Source organism: Acinonyx jubatus, chromosome B1 (assembly GCF_027475565.1).
Source record: "Acinonyx jubatus isolate Ajub_Pintada_27869175 chromosome B1, VMU_Ajub_asm_v1.0, whole genome shotgun sequence".
NCBI lineage: Eukaryota > Metazoa > Chordata > Mammalia > Carnivora > Felidae > Acinonyx > Acinonyx jubatus.
The window spans coordinates 15,231,973-15,245,241 of record NC_069382.1 but is presented as its reverse complement, the minus strand read 5'-3'; the positions used below and the strand labels follow the sequence as shown (position 1 = coordinate 15,245,241).

At 43.4% G+C, this 13,269-nt stretch overlaps 2 long non-coding RNA genes across 3 annotated transcripts in view; both read right to left on the bottom strand.

Moving 5' to 3' along the window:
* Positions 1-3,366: 3,366 nt before the first annotated feature.
* LOC128314328 (uncharacterized) lies at positions 3,367-7,624 on the bottom strand. Of its 2 annotated transcripts, XR_008295842.1 has the most exons (3): positions 6,732-7,624; positions 5,971-6,143; positions 3,367-5,514 (listed from the first exon to the last, which is right to left on the bottom strand). It is a non-coding gene; the product is annotated as an uncharacterized LOC128314328 (long non-coding RNA). The 2 variants fall into 2 exon arrangements; XR_008295841.1 differs by having other exon boundaries at positions 5,971-7,624.
* A 921-nt stretch (positions 7,625-8,545) lies between these two features.
* Positions 8,546-13,269, bottom strand: part of LOC128314326 (uncharacterized) — a 74,322-nt gene continuing 69,598 nt past the window's right edge. Inside the window, exon 5 of the long non-coding RNA XR_008295839.1 lies at positions 8,546-13,213. This is a non-coding gene — a long non-coding RNA (uncharacterized LOC128314326). The remainder of the gene's footprint in view (positions 13,214-13,269) is intronic.

The following is a 13,269-nucleotide window of genomic DNA, read 5'->3' as shown; positions in this document are numbered from 1 at the left end:
GACTCTGGAAGAAAAGCTGTAGACAGTCGGCCCTGGCCCAGAAGAAATCCACCTTGCCTCTCTCCCCCTCCCCTTCCGAAGCACCACTTGGAAGCTTTGCTCCCTCTTGCAGTTTGGGGTACTCTGGGAGCCTGAAGAGTATAGAATGAAGAGATTAACTGGCTATAATTATAAAGCTTGAGGCAGTTTAATGCAGTGGGAAGAGTATGGATTAAGAGTCAAGAGGCCAAGTTCAGCCTTCTGACCTCAGCCGTGGGCTTTGGTCTCCTCATTCATAAAAGTTGGAGGTTTCTTTTCTCTCTTTCTTTTTTTTTTTCTTTCACGTTTATTTAATTTTGAGAGAGAGAGAAAGAGAGTGTGAGCCGGGAGAGGCAGAGAGAGGGAGACAGAGGATCCGAAGCTGGCTCTGTGCTGACGGCAGAGAGCCTGATGTGGGGCTCGAACTCAGACCATGAGGTCATGACCTGAGCCGATGTTGGATGCACAACCGACTGAGTCATGCAGTCACCCCTTAAATTCAAAAAAAATTTTTTTAATGTTTATTTATTTTTGATACAGAGAGTGCGAATGGGGAAGGGGCAGAGAGAGAGGGAGACACAGAATCCAAAGCAGGCTCCAGGCTCTGAGCTGTCAGCACAGATCCCAATGCAGGGCTCAAATCCATGAACTGCAAGATCATGACCTGAGCCGAAGTTGGACACTTGAAGCCACCCAGGCCCCCTTACATTTTTTCTTCTTCTTCTTCTCCTTCTTCTTCTTCTTCTTCTTCTTCTTCTTCTTCTTCTTCTTCTTCTTCTTCTTCTTCTTCTTCTTCTTCTTGTTCTTATTCTTATTCTTTTTAGAGACAGAGAGCTGGGGAGAGAATCTTAAGCAGACTCCAAGCTCCATGTAGAGCCCCACGCAGGGCTCGATTCCATGACACTGGGATAGTGAGCTGAGCTGAATTCAAGAGTTGGACGCTCAACCAACTGAGCCACCCAGGTGCCCAAAGTCAGAAGTTTCTTGTAGCTCAAAGGTACAAGATTCTCGTCACTTCTCCTGAGTGTGAGAAGGGAAAAGCACATTCCATCCTGGATGAGGAGGTGAGAGTGGCCTCCTCTGTTCTGGAGTTCAAGGTGGCTGCCAGCCCTTCCTTGCCCTTCGCCCGCATCTGGGGCAGCACGCGTGTTGCTGTATGTAGACTTGCTCTGGAGAAGACTGGCAGTGCTGGACAGCCTTCCATGAGAGGGACCTCAGGATGGGCCTGAGAGAGGCCGGACCCAGGAGGACAGTGTGACCTTCTCAAAAGTCAGGCAGCTGTGTGTTCCGTAGATCAGCCTGAGACACAGGACAGCCCAGGAGCTGTCGGGAGACGCCAGACCCAGACAGAAAGTCCTGTGTGGTGGGGTAAGCACCATGCTCTCACTGTCACCTCACAGGGGACAGAGGAATTCTCTGATAATCGGAAGGGAGTGTGTTTTGAAGTTGAGAGGGGCACGGTAGGTACAAATCATATTAATTAGAGGAATATACCTTCCTCATTGCTCATGGTCGGCTTTCAGAGAAAGGTGGCACTTAGGGTAATGAGGTGAATTTCAGAGCATACCGGCTGTTTGCTTGCTGGTTGTTGGTGGAGAGACTGATCTGGAAATAAGCACTCTGCAGGCTCCACCTCTTCCTCCTCCTCTCCCAGAACGTGAGTGGTATTCCCAGCTCTCTCACGGCCAGCAGAAGCCAGACCGACAGGTGGCCACAGCCCCAGACCGTAGATTTGCCAGACTCCCGAGGCACAGGAGACTGGGACTCCTGTGGAAAGTAGGGAAGAGGCTGGCTATTTCCATTGTTATTAATAGCAGTACTCACCAGGAGACGGTTCAGCCCCATAGGGAAGGGGCTGCATTTTTCCAGAGAAGGTTCTGGCACCTGGCCTGGGAGAGATGCATCTGTGGGGGCACGGAAGCAGGGTGTGGCTGCAGGTAGAGATGTTTTTAGGGGAGGACAGAATTCCTTAAAACATACTCATATTGAATATTACCATAGTGGTCTCTGGGGGGAAGTGACCTTCCCAGGAGGCGGGAGGCCTCCCCATAGACAGCACAGGCTGCATCAGTCTGCCTGATGTATCACACACGGTTCCTCTCTGTTCTCCACATATACCCTGGCCTGTCCGGGCAGGATGGTCTTCTCGTCCTCTGCTCCCTTAGCCTAGAATGCACTGCCCTCAGTCAGGCCTTGGGATTTCAGTTCATTTTTTTTTTTAACGTGGGAAATGTGTGTGTTGTTTGTATTGGGCCAAGCAAGAGAGACGATATCTTATGATAATACCAACTATTAGCACCTTGATTTCATAAAAGAAAGAAAATTGACAATACTCCCAAGGTAGAAAGGACATCGTCTCCTACCAAAGTTCCTTCAAATTCCATAAATCTAGCTTTCTGAAAGACTTACAACCTTGCCCTTATTTTTCTCGTTTCCCCTGAGACACAGTGAAAAATGAATCACCAGCATCTGTCCATGGGCTTGCTTTTGAGACCTACTTCCCCACCCATCTCTTTCTTTCTAGAAAATTCCCTCCCATCCTTCGAGATAAAGTAGGAATGCTGCTTCTTGAGTAGAGTCTTTCCTGACTCTCTGTGTCAGAGATAGCCCCTATCTCCTTGTTTCTGTCCTTGTTACTGTGTAACACACGTGGGCTTTTCATGGAAGTTTCTGGGCATAAATCACTAAAGCCCCTCAAAAGTCTTCTTAAACCTACCCTCTCCTCCCAGCTTTCCATTCCCCATGGCAGCAGTGCTCAGTCTCTCTCTGTAGACCTTCTCCTTCAGCCCTTCTAAGTATACTCCTACACCCCCATTACCTAAGGCTGCCCTGGGAGAGAGTTTAGCAAACACAAAATCTGCCTCCTGCTCAAATGACAAACATCCCTCAGGCATCCCCTTAATCCAATTTGCCACCTGTCCATCTACTTATAGTCTTGTGGCCCTGAGTAAACTGATAAGCTGAGGTACTCGGGGCAGAAAGAAGTCATCTTTGCAGGCTGCACCTTACACACTCACGCATGCGCACATGCATGTATACACGCACGTGCACACACATATGCACAGTTCTAAGAAATGAAACCGACTAAGTTCTATAGCCACTATTGACCTAGTCCATGAGATGCCACTGTTCAGTTCTCAGGGATATGCCTGGTAGCTCTTCCATTTGATACATTTCCTGTTCCTATAACCACAGTCTTCATCTTCTCTAGAGTGAGGAAGACATTTTTAAGACATTAGGGCGACTTCACTGGGACACCAGCATCTGGGAACCCAGTCATTATGAAAGATACAATGCTGAAACACAGATGAAAATCATGCTCTCAAGCCCAAATCAAAGGTGGGGGTCTTTTTTTTTTTTTTAATGTTTTTACTTATTTTTGAAGGAGAGAGAGAGAGAGAGAGAGAGAGAGCGAGCGAGCATGAGCGGGGGAGGGGCAGAGAGAGAGGGAGACACAGAATCTGAAGCAGGCTCCATCTAGGCTCTGAGCTGTCAGCACAGAGCCCGATGCGGGGCTCGAACTCACGAACTGTGAGATCATGACCTGAGCAGAAGTCGGACGCTTAACCGACTGAGCCACCCAGGTGCCCCAAAGGTGGGATGGAATGGACCCTGACGTGCTTGCCAAATGGGCTCAGTGTGAATGGGCTTATATCACCTGCATTCACTGCCTATTCCTCTGGCCAGCCTCCGGGCCCTGGCTGTCATTCTAGTGTCAGAAGCCAGAGAGGAGAGGCCCCACGTTGGCATTGGCCTGGGGATCTGAGAAATCAACACGATGACCGTTCCCGGGGCTTCCTAGAAACTGTCTGTAGTTTAGCCAGACCTGCTGTGGGCAGGGTCTTATGCCAGCTACACACACCAAGGAAGCCACAGCTTGGTTGATGAGAAATTCTGGGAAGGAATCAGGCCCTCTGTGCTCTTCCCTCTTGCCAATCATGGCCACTGTTGGTTCCCAGAAGATTCTTTCACTATCTTAAACCTGTTCCTTACCTGTGTGGAGGCAAGCCATGCTTTGTGACACTATGATAAGACCAAAGGGCAGCAAACATGTGTGGCCTGTTGGAAGGAATCTGTCCACTTGATTGCTCCTTATGTGTCTTACTACTTATTGGGAGTTACAGGTTGTCCACAGAAGGCAGTCTGTCCTCAAGGTGCTTGACAGAGGATGTACAATTTCCCTCCTTTAAGGATAATTTATTTCTCCCCTTGGGCTGTTTGTTCAAACCCACATAGGAACAGAAACACAACTTCATTTTCCCAAAGAAATGACCTGATAACCCAGCGAGGTAAATGTAAAGGACAAATTCTGTCGGGCCGAGCCTATGAAGGCAGCATTCTGGTGGCAGTGATTTGGGTGATAGAAATGGTCAGGGGTTGATGGAGGCCTTCCTCCTCGCCGGTGAGTCTGGATTTGACCTGTCATGTGCCTTACTGCTAATATTATGTTCTGTTTTTGTTTATTTGGATGGACAAAGGGGCAGATGGGGCAGAGAGCAGAAGTGTGTTTAATTGTTATCAAAATCACCTGATTCAAACTTTAGCCACAGAAAGAAGCAATATCCTTTGGGCAGCTTCTCTGAGGATAAGGCAAAGTGTAGTGATGGAAGAGATGGGCCTGGTTTGGAGGGCTAGCAGGTGCCTCCCCACAGTAGATGAAGTCCTGAGGGCCACAAGGAAGCCTGTCTTTAGGTAGGATCTTAACACTTACTGTCTTACATTGTAATTCTCTTTTCTCAAGTAAATTTTTAGAGTGAAATAGATATAACATAAAATATGCCATGTTACTCCCTTTAAGTGCAGAATTTAGTGGCTTTTTAAAAAAAAAATTTTTTTTAATGTTTATTCATTTTTGAGAGACAGAGAGAGACGGAGTATGAGCAGGGAAGGGGCAGAGAGAGAGGGAGACACAGAATCTGAAGCAGGCTCCAGGCTCCGAGCTGCTAGCACAGAGCCCGACGCGGGGCTCGAACTCACAAACCGTGAGATCATGACCTGAGACGGAGTCGGACGCTCAACCGACTGAGCCACCCAGGCGCCCCCCAGAATTTAGTGGCTTGAGGTACTTTCACAATATTGTGCCATCATCACCACTATCCATTTCCAGAACTATTTCACCATCCCAAGCAGAAATTCCGTACCTGCTAAACAATAACTCCCCACTCCCCCTTCCCTCACCCCCGGGGGCCTCTATTCTACTGTCTCAGCGAATTTGCCGATTTCAGGTACCTCATATAAATAGAATCGTATGGTATTTGTCCTCTTGGGTCTGGCTTCTTTCGCTTAGCATAATGTCTTCAAGGTTCCTCCATGGTCTAGAATGTATCAGCACTTCATTCTTATTAAGGATCAGTAGTATTCCACTGAAGGTACAGACCACATTTTGTTTCTCCATTCCTGTTGATGGACACCAGGGCTGTTTCCACCTTTTGTCTGTTGTGAATAATGCCGCTGTGAACATTGGTGGGCAAGTCATTGTAATTCCTTTTTGCCACTCTAGTGGAAATGGAAAAGGTCAGGCGGCAGGGGGAAAGGAGGCTTGTCCTAGCCCTCTACCCCCACCCAGCACCTCCTCCCAGACTCCAGCTGGAGGGGACCGTAGCTCAGGGTCCCACACTGCAACACGGGCATAGGGAACATCCAGCAAGAGAGACAGTGTGGCCGGCTTTCCAACTACTTGTTGGAAAGAGAGAATGCTGCCCCTCCCCAGCCCCCAGAAGAGATGGTGGGGGAGGGGTTCCCATCTCACATCTGTTTGGTAATTGCATTTATAGGGTATAGTCTGGAAAGATACAAACCAAAATGTTTCCCGTGCTTATTTTGGAGGACGGAGTTATTGGTGATACTTTCGTATCAGCTAAAAATAGAACTATTTCTGTTTTTTAAAAAGTGAATGCCAGGTTGAGATTATTCAGACAAAAAAATAACAAAATATTCCACTTCCGTGCTTACATTCAAAATGCAGCCATTGTCAACAATCTGGTTCAACTGTCCCTTCTGTTAGCTCTGTCCGGCAGGAACATTTTCTGCATCGAACCATCACAAGCTGTATTCAGGTTTTTCGATGTCAATGTTAAAGACGGTGACTCCATAGCATTAATCTAATAGCCATTGTGCACGTCATGCTGTGTTAGGAAAACACAAATAAAATAGATACATATTTATACTCCGGACTTAATATAATCCCATGCAATATGCAAAAAATATAAGATCCAGATCAGTTTCCACACCAACTTTAGTAGAGATGCTTCTATCACATGCTATCTGATGTGTGGAAGATGGAAAGTCTATGTGCCCCATGGGCATAATGTCCTTGGGGTACAGTTTTAGGGAGACCCAAGAGGCCCTGCTGCCCTTCCTAGTCTCTATGGAAACCACGTTCCCACAATGGACAGGAGCACATTGCCATCTCACACGCCTCCAGGGCAGGAAGTTGGAGGAGCAAAGCAGCTGGGGTGTCGGATCCTATCATGCATTTTCCAAACGCAAACATTTTTAAGCGTGAGAAGGGATGCTGTTACCAATTGCACAGGGATAACTGGCATCAACTGGGACCGTTCAGGTAAATGAGGATGTACACTCTTCCTAAACACAAGGTGTGTGGAATGAGGGAGCCTCCTGCTCCAGCAAAACAGCATAGCCCTATCTAGAGACGGTAAGAAACAACATTCTTGAAAATCAGGTTCCAACCAAACACAGAGCCACTGACTCACAGTATTTGAAGGCAGACCCATCCCTCGCAGCTCCGCAAAGGGATCAGAGCAGGGCATCCAGCCACATGCTTTCTTTTAGGTTACGCTGCAGAAGCTTGGCAACCGACACATTCGAAACATGACTCTCCCTTCTGCTCTACCCGAACAGGGAACAACTGAAATGTTCAGTAATAGGAAATGATTGGGGAAATCATGGTCCATTCATATCAGCTTTTACTGATAGTATCCGTAAAGATTTTTCAGTGGGATAGACAAAAGTCTCATGATATAATGTTGAATCCAAAAAGCAGACTATAAACAGGATATATAGTATAAACCCAGTTATGTGAGGTATAAATCACACACATATACATATACATGAAGGATAGAGATGTAGGGGTGTCTGGGTGGCTCAGTCAGTTAAGCATCTGGGTCTTGGTTTCAGCTCAGGTCATGATCTCATGGTTCATGAGTTCAGGCCCCACATCGGGCTCCAGACTGGCAATGCTGAGCCTGCTTGGGAGTCTTTCTCTCTCTCTCTCTCTGCCCAGCTCCTGCTCATGCGCTCTCTGTCTCTTCCTCTCTCTGTCAAAATAAATAAATAAACTTGAAAAAGGAAGGATAGAGATGTATAAAAATGTAGTTTGAGGGGTGCCTGGGTGGCTCAGTTGGTTAAGTGGCTGACTCTTGATTTCGGCTCAGTTTATGTTCTCAAGGTTCATGAGTTCGAGTCCCGCATCAGTCTCAGCATGCTGACAGCGTGCGCCTGCTTGGGATTCTCTCTCTCTGCCTCTCCCCTGCTCACGCTCACTTTTTCTCTCTGCCTCTCAAAATAAACTTGAAAAAAAAAGTAGTTTGACTCTGGGCAATGGGGGTAAGGAATGATTTTTTTTCTTCTTCTAAATTTTTCATTAACTTTTAAGTTTACAATAAGCATATGTTTCAGAATCAGAAAAAGCACCCATATGTGTGTGTGAAAGCTGAATACACATCTGTGTGTGTGCATATATAATATATACATGTACATAGTACATATATATTCTGTTTTCTCATGTGGCCTGTCCAGCACTAACCCATCTGACCAGAGGAATTATCCAGTGTCACATTCTTACACTTGGCCTTGAGTGGTAGCTTATGTCAGGATCATGGGGGGGGGGGGGGGGGGAGGGGTTTGGAAGAACCAAAAAGAATCCTCAGAAAATACCTGCTCCCTAAACTCTCTGCCCAACCTACTGCCAGGAAGCAGGGAGGATGGAATCTAGTTATGACATTGGTAAGAATGGCTGTACGTAAACTCGCAGTGAAAAAATTTTCTATTATTACATGATCTTTAAAAATGAGCTCTCCTTAAAAAAAAAAAGCTTTCCTCAATTATCGCTCTCTCTCTCCCTATCCCACACACAAAAAGACTTTCATTGTTGTTTGTTTGGGTTAAAAGCTGTTCTGTTGGTAAGACTGGATCCCATTGCTTGGCCACAAAGGAGAGCCCTTTCAAGACCTCTGTCCCCTCTGGTTCCATGGGCTGCATGCATGGGGAGGAGCCTATCAGTACACAGTCTAGCAAGAGAACCTAACATTCTGTGTTGACCTACTGGTTCTTTTGGATTAAAAAACATCACACAGCAAAGAGGCTGGTGAAGTTGCTGTATTCTTCTCTTTGAATTCAATGGCAGCGCATTTTCTCCTTTTTAAAAAAATGTTAATTCCGGTATAGTTAACTTACAGTGTTATATTAGGTTCAGGTGTACAATATGGTGATTACTCTGTACTCATCACAATAAGTGTACTCTTAATCCCCCTTCACCTGTTTCACCCATTCTCCCCCCCACCAACTCTCTGGTAACCACCAATTTGTTCTCTAAGAGTCTGGTGTTTTTGTTTGTCTCTTTGTATTTTGTTTGTTTTGTTTCTTAAATTCCACACATGAGTGAAATCATATGGTTTTTGTCTTTCTCAGACTTATTTCACTTAGCGTTAAACCCTCTAGCTCCATCCACATTGTGAATGGCAAGACTTCATTCTTTTTTATGGCTGAGTAATATTCCATTGTGTGTGTGTGTGTGTGTGTGTGTGTGTGTGTGTGTGTGTGTATCTTTTCAAGTTAGTGTTTTTGTAGTCTTTGTGTAAATACCAGTAGTGGAATTACTGGGTTATATGGTGATTCTATTTTTAATTTTTTGAGGAACTTCCATCCTGTTTTCCACAGTGGCTGCACTAGTGTGCATTCCTACCAACAATGCAAGAGGGTTCCTTTTTCTCTACATCTTTGCCAACCCTAGTTGTTTCTTGTGTTTTTTATTTTAGCCATCCTGACAGGTGTAAGGTGGTATCTCATTGTGGTTTTGATTTGCATCTTCCTGATGATGAGTGACGTGGAACATCTTTTCATGTACCTAGTGGCCATCTGGAGGTCTTCTTGGGGGAAATGTCTGTTCATGTCTTCTGCCTCTTTTTTAATTGGATTGTCTGCAGGTTTTTTGGTGTTAAGTTATAGAAGTTACTTACATGTTTTGGATACTAACCCCTTAGCAAATACCTCATTTGCAAATATCTTCTCCCATTCAGTAAGTTGCCTTTTTGTTTTGTTGATGGTTTCCTTTGCTGTGCAGAAGCTTTTAATTTTGATGTAGTCCCAGTAGTTTATGTTTGCTTTTGTTTTTCTTGCCTGAGGAGACCTATCTAGAATAAAGTTGCTACAGCCAGTGTCAAAGAAGTTACTCCCTGTGCTCTATTCTAGGATTTTTATGGTTTCAGGTCTCACAGATCTTTAATCCATTTTGAGTTTACTTTTGTGTGTAGTGTAAGAAAGCGGTCCAGTTTCATTCTTTTGCCTGTAGCTGTCCAATTTCCCCAACACCATTTGTTGAAGAGACTGTCTTTTTCTTATTGCATATTCTTGCCTCCCTTGTCATAGATTAATTGACCATATAATCATGGGTTTATTTTCTAGTCTGTTCTACTGACCTATGTATCTTTTTTTTTTTTTTTTTTTTTTAACTAGGCTCCATACCCAACATGGGGCTTGAACTCACAAGCCTGAGATGAGGAGTTGCGGGCTCTACTGACTGAGCCAGCCAGGCGTCCCTATGTGTCTACTTTTGATTGCTGTTTTGATTACAACAGCTTTGCAGTATATCCTGAAATCTGGGAATGTGATACCTCCAGTTTTGTTCTTCTTTTTCAAGGTTACTTTGGCTATTCAGGGTCTTTGGGAGTTCCATACAAATTTTAATATTATTTGTTATAATTCTCTAAAAAATGCTGTTGGTATTTTGATAGAGATTGCATTAAATCTGTAGGTTGCTTTGGGTAGTATGGACATTTTAACAATATTTGTTATTCCAATCCATGAGCATGGGATATCTTTCCATTTCTTTGTGTCATCTTCAATGTCTTTGATCAACATTTTATATGTAGCTTTCAGAGTATAAGTCTTTCACCTTTTTGGTTAAGTTTATTCTTAGGCATTTTATTCTTGTTGGTACAATTGTAAATGGGATTGTTTTCTTAATTTCACTCTCTGCCCCTTCATTATTGTACAGGAATGCAACAGATTTCTGTTTATGGATTTTGTATCCTGCGACCTTACTGAATTCACTTATCAATTCTAGTAAGTTTTTGGTGGAGTCTTTAGGGTATTCTATATAGAGTATCAAGTCATCTAAAAATAGTGAAAGTTTTACTTCTTCCTTGCCAATTTTGATGCCTTTTATTTCTTATTCTAGTGTAATGGCAGTGTATTTTATTTCCATGTATTTATTTATGCATTTGTACTTCATCAGAAAAGGCTTTGAAGGGACATAACAGCAGTTATATTTTTGGGTTTGGCTTCACTTAATAAATTTATATATTTACCTTTCCAAAATGTATACATTAGTAAGATTTTATTTATTTTATTTTATTTAAATTTTTAAAGTGTTTATTTTTTTAGAGAGGGAGGGGGAGGGGCAGAGAGAAAGGGAGACTGAAGCAGGCTCCATGCTCTGAGCCATCAGCACAGTGCCTGACAAACTGTGAGATCATGACCTGAGCTGAAACCAGATGCTTAACCAACTGAGCCACCTAGGCATCCCAGTAAGATTTTTAAAAAAGAAGAAGAAAGAAAGAAGGGTGGCTTAGCCAGGTGAGCATCCAACTCTTGATTTTGGTTCAGGTCATGATCCCAGGGTTGTACGATCAAGCCCCATGTTGGGCTCCACATTGAGCATGGGGCCTGCTTAAGGTTCTCTCTCTCTCTCCCTTTGTCCCTCTCCCCTACTTGCACTCTCTCTCTAAAAAAAAGAAAGAAAAGAAAAGAAAAGAATAGAAAAGAAAAGAAAAGAAAAGAAAAGAAGAGGGAGGAGGAAGGGAAGGGAAGGAAAAAGGCAAGGCATCAGAGTAAAGGGAAAATAAAAGTAGAGAATGAGAAGACCCAAGGGGAAGTTCATGCCCAGAACGCCTGTGGTGAGGTCCTACGAGTTATGAAGGTTGGATGGGACACTCAGCCCTGAGTCCCCAAATGCTTGAAGAGAATGCCAAGCAGAAGACTCACCTTATAATGTGATTCAGTGAGAGGACCATAAAGCAATCTTGCTTTAAGATTCTAACTATTTTAAATCTCTATCAACAGATAGCTCATACCATGTTCTTGCATCACCTGCTGAAGGAAATCTGCCCAAATACCAGAAATTTATATTACACGAGTGGGGGTTTTGTGTGTTACAGCAGTCAACCGGCCCTAACACACCCTAGAGAACTTATTCCATAAATTGGTTTAATTACCTTTCTCTGTGTTTTGGTGCCCTGTCTTCAATTAGACTGCAAGTTTCTTTGGGACACTTTTTAAAAATTTTTTAATTGAATCCTCTATCCGCCGAGAGCCTAGCATAGAGCCATGCACCTAGTGAGCCTTCAGTGAATGCTGAATGATTGATTTGACAATGATCAATTTGAACTAATGGGGTGAAATGGAGTATTTGTGGTTTGTTTTCAATTGCACCCCGTATAGGATTATGTGCTCTCAGTCACTTTTAAGAAAGGTTCTTGCCCTCAAGGAACTTGAGACCCCATATATTCCTAGAGAGTGGAGATCTAAGGGAAAGAAATAAAATTGATATGTCTAAAAATCCATTTAAGATTTCTTTGAGAGATACTTATCTCTTTAATCCTGGAGGTTATTGAATGTAATAGAGGCTTGAGCGGATCTGAAACAGGGCTGCGAGCTGGGAGGAGGCTTGGGGCTGTTGGCTGAGCTCTGCAGCAAAGCGTGTGCCTTCAATTCCCTTGCCTGTAAAATGAGGTCAGTAGTTCCCAAGTGAAATTCTTTGGGTTAAGGTACACTGACTACCATTTGATTACATGTCTGTATGTCCGCCATGTGGTTTTGATGCACATCCAGATTTGGGAACTACTGCACTAGGTAGGTAGGTGATCTTAACGAGTGGGTTTGTCTTCTATAACATGGAAACGTAGTTTTCCTTTCTTGACCTAAGGTTGTAGAATTTAGAACTGGAAAGAGACATAGGATTGAATAATCCATCTCTTCGTGGGGGGTGGTGGGAAGCAAAAAGCACAATAAACACAAACACCTTTGGCTAGTCCAAAGAAGAAATGGAAAAATAAGCAGGTTTTAAGACGATAGGGTTATTCTTTCACAGGATATGAGAGAATTCATCAAGTGTTATTAAACAGGGAAGTCAAAGTTTCCATTGCAGCAACTTAATAAATATTTGTTGACTAACTGATTAGTGTGCTAATTCAAGCAAAGAAGGAATTTTGGTTACTGTTTGTTATTGTTTTAAAGCAAGGGTAATTCAGGATAAAAATTCATTGTGGATAAAAATTCATTCAGGATAAAAATATGCATTGTGTTCTCCTAAGCAACCTAAACTATCTATTCTGTTATTCAAACAAACACCCAAAAGGACTTAATGTATCCTTTGGCAACCAAAGATAGAACTCCCACTTAAGCTTCTTTCAAGTAGATATTGGTGGTTACTTTTGGTTATTGAGAAATATTGTATGATCCGTGCCCTGTGTTTGGCAAAGTAGAGTTTGGAAATTCTGCCCCTGTCCCCACCAACATTCCAGGAATTTTGGGCAGAACTTAACCTTTGAGGGTGGCTTCCTTCCCTGCCCCTGGGTGCTTATCATGCTGCTGAGGGATACAAAGGCTTTGAAAATAGGAAGGAAGGATCCCAGCTTCCTTCAAAAGTGCAGCCATCAGAAGAACAACTATTGATTCTGAAACTGAGCAATTTCCAGTGGTACAAAAAGAATTGACATATGATAGTAATTAGGCTATGTCTTCTATTCAACACATTCCAAATTATTTTCTATTCAGACATGTTCAAAATGTATTTTTATTCAGTGTATTCAAAATGTTCATTCTTCAAAAAGTATTCCCCAATTAGGGGAATGGCCTCCCTCTACATCAAGTCGTTCCCACCTTTATTCTCAGGGCTTAGAGGCCCCTTAAATGTTATTTGCCCTTATTCAAACCATGCACTCCCACTTCATGTATACTTGAATTATGTAAATTTTGAATAATGCTATGTAAAATAGTAATAAAATACCACTT